This window comes from Coenobita brevimanus, chromosome 78 (genome assembly GCF_032717465.1).
Source record: "Coenobita brevimanus isolate Jiangsu-jjx chromosome 78, ASM3271746v2, whole genome shotgun sequence".
NCBI lineage: Eukaryota > Metazoa > Arthropoda > Malacostraca > Decapoda > Coenobitidae > Coenobita > Coenobita brevimanus.
This window is the reverse complement of record NC_137031.1, coordinates 7,530,317-7,532,993: the sequence shown is the minus strand read 5'-3', so window position 1 is coordinate 7,532,993 and position 2,677 is coordinate 7,530,317. Positions and strand designations below refer to the sequence as shown.

The 2,677-nt window shown below is 48.2% G+C and overlaps 1 pseudogene; it reads right to left on the bottom strand.

The window, feature by feature from the left end:
• Positions 1–284: 284 nt before the first annotated feature.
• On the bottom strand, positions 285–1,620 carry LOC145408869 (large subunit ribosomal RNA; annotated as a pseudogene).
• Between the last annotated feature and the right edge of the window lie 1,057 nt (positions 1,621–2,677).

The window sequence follows — 2,677 nt, the reverse complement described above, 5'->3', positions numbered from 1 at the left end:
ATGTTCCCACCCTCAGAATGTCCTTTGTCCATTCCTTAGTCGTCAACGTATGGTCCGTCCTGGTCCGAGGTGCTTTATTTGCTTGTTTAGTTAGTTCTTTTTACGGGGTGGGACACTAACCCACCACCAACCCTTTTAGTCGCCTCGTACGACAAGCAGGGATACTGGGGGAGTGTTTTTGAAACCCCCCTATCCCCAGGGGGTACAACGAAACCTCCAGCTTGAAAAGGCAATAGTCTTCCCAGATCACAGTGAAGATACTGCTCTGCCATATATAACACACCGACTGGTACATAAGTCGTATGCAAACGCTTCATCGGCCTACAAGGGAGTCTCTCTCGATTAGTTGCTACTAACACCAAGATCTGCACCAGTGGTGGCTCCAGTCCGGCTCACGCCGAAACCTTCAGTGCTCACCACCGCGCCCTCCTACTCACCAGGGCTTGCATGGCGAAGCCTGTTGTGCCACAGGCGGTAGAGTATCGGGAGAATGCTTGAGCGCCATACCATTTTAAGGGCTAGTTGCTTCAGCAGGTGTGTTGTTACACACTCCTTAGCAGATTCCAACTTCCATGGCCACCGTCCTGCTGTCTATAGCAACCAACACCTTTCTTGGGTTCTATGAGCATTCATTTAGTCCCCTTAACTCAACATTTGGTTCATCCCACAGCACCAGTTCTGCTTACCAAAATTGGCCCACTAGATACTCAGTGATTTGGCTCTGGAGCTTCAGTTGCAGGCAGCGGCGCCAGCGGCTTTTGGAAGGCCGCCGTGCCCCCATCTTTCAAGAAAGCCCAGACACTCACCCATTTAAAGATTGAGAATAGGTTGAGGACGTTTCGTCCCCGAGACCTCTAATCATTTGCTTTACCGGATGAAACTCATGTATGAGTACCAGCTATCTAAAGGAAACTTCAGAGGGAACCAACTACTAGATGATTCGATTAGTTTTTTGCCCCTATACCCAGCTCTGACGATCGATTTGCATGTCAGAATCACTCTGGACCTCCACCAGAGTTTCCTCTGGCTTCATCCTGGCCAGGCATAGATCACCGACTTTCGGGTCTCAACATATGTGCTCAAGGTACTTGCCAGCATCTGCTGCAGGCAGAAAACGGGAAGGAGGCTGGTATCCGCCCTCCGAGCCCGCCCCTCCGGGGAGGGCCGATACGGCAAGTCCTGGGCTTGCACCCCCCCAACACCTGAGAGCATGTCCACTCGGGCACAGCGGCTTCACACCTCCGAGAGGAGGACAACGATGACCGTTGCTGTGTGAGCCTCAGAGCACTCAGGCGAGGGCCACCACACGCTACCGGACACCAAAACCGAGGTCAGAGGAGAGGAGCGAAAGGGACTCACCCCCTCGTCGTCCGCTCCAAGGGTGCTGGGCGTGCCGCATGGCCGAGGGATCAGCCCCAGGAGACCCCGGCCGCCTCCCTGCCAGCCAGCCGACCTGCCCTTGGCCCCGCCACAGCCTCCTCCTTCGGGAGAAGAAGAGCAGGACAGGGGGGGAAGAGTCAGAGGAGGAGATGGGAGGGGCAAGGCCCCCTGTGTCTCACTTTCATTTCGCCTCTGAGTTTAGTGCACCCAATGACTCGCACACATGTTGAACTCCTTGGTCCATTTAACACATCTCCTTGGTTTTGTTAACACATCTTAATTTTTTTCCATATTTCAGGTTATTAATCCCCTGCATGGTACTTACATGATTCCTGTGTCGCTACACATTACATTAATGACATACAAGAATATACTAAAGTTGGTTTGTTCTCATCTGACGAAACTGTCACTTCCACAACTTGATAAATAAGTCGTGGTTGTATGAAATTCGACGAACTTTAGTAATTACGAGCGAGAGCGAAGCATTTGCGAGGCTCGCGTCAGGTAGTGGCATTTTCTCACATATGAGCAGCCCAACCGTAACGCTTTTGAGAAACTTATATCTCAGCAACCACAGCGTCGATCACTGCATGGTTTACACCATATGATAGCCCCATTCTTTATGATTTGTTTTTGACAGGCTTCATCACACCTCGGCGGTGCACGTGGCAGGTCTCATGCACCAAGTACAGAATGTCGACAATCTTCAAAATTAGGGCCATAGGCCAGTCAGTTTGTCGTAAAGGCATGAAATTTGGTAGGTAGATGGCCATCAATATACACTAGGCATCCTCAGGTTTTCAATGCTTTTGAATTTAAATGGCCTCGCTCGTACCTCGCCGAAAAAGACGTTTTACTGGTGAAGTAAGTGTGAGTCTTCTTGGTTCCTTATCACCCTTCAGTCTTACTATACTCTTCTATCAACCGAGCTGTAAGAGATTAAAATCTTTGTTGAGTTAAAGTAAATGCGCAATAACCTACCTGATACAGAAAAAAATCAGTCTCTCTCTTTCCTTCCGTATAATTTCGTGTTCTCCTTTCCGCTTTTATCTTTCTCTCATTACTTTGCTCTTTGTACTTTAATGTCATTTACATTTAATTTTCGTAATTCGGCATTTTACCAAATACCGCCTTGCTTCTTTACATCCCTCCTCTCGTTTTTTCAGTATTTTTTTCTTTTCCTTTTCCACGTCAACATTGTATTACCACTGCATCTCTTCCTTCTCTTTGTTTATTTTATTTTTTTTTTTTTGCACTTGGTCTTACGAAAAACGTTAATTTTGCTCTCTTTTCTTCC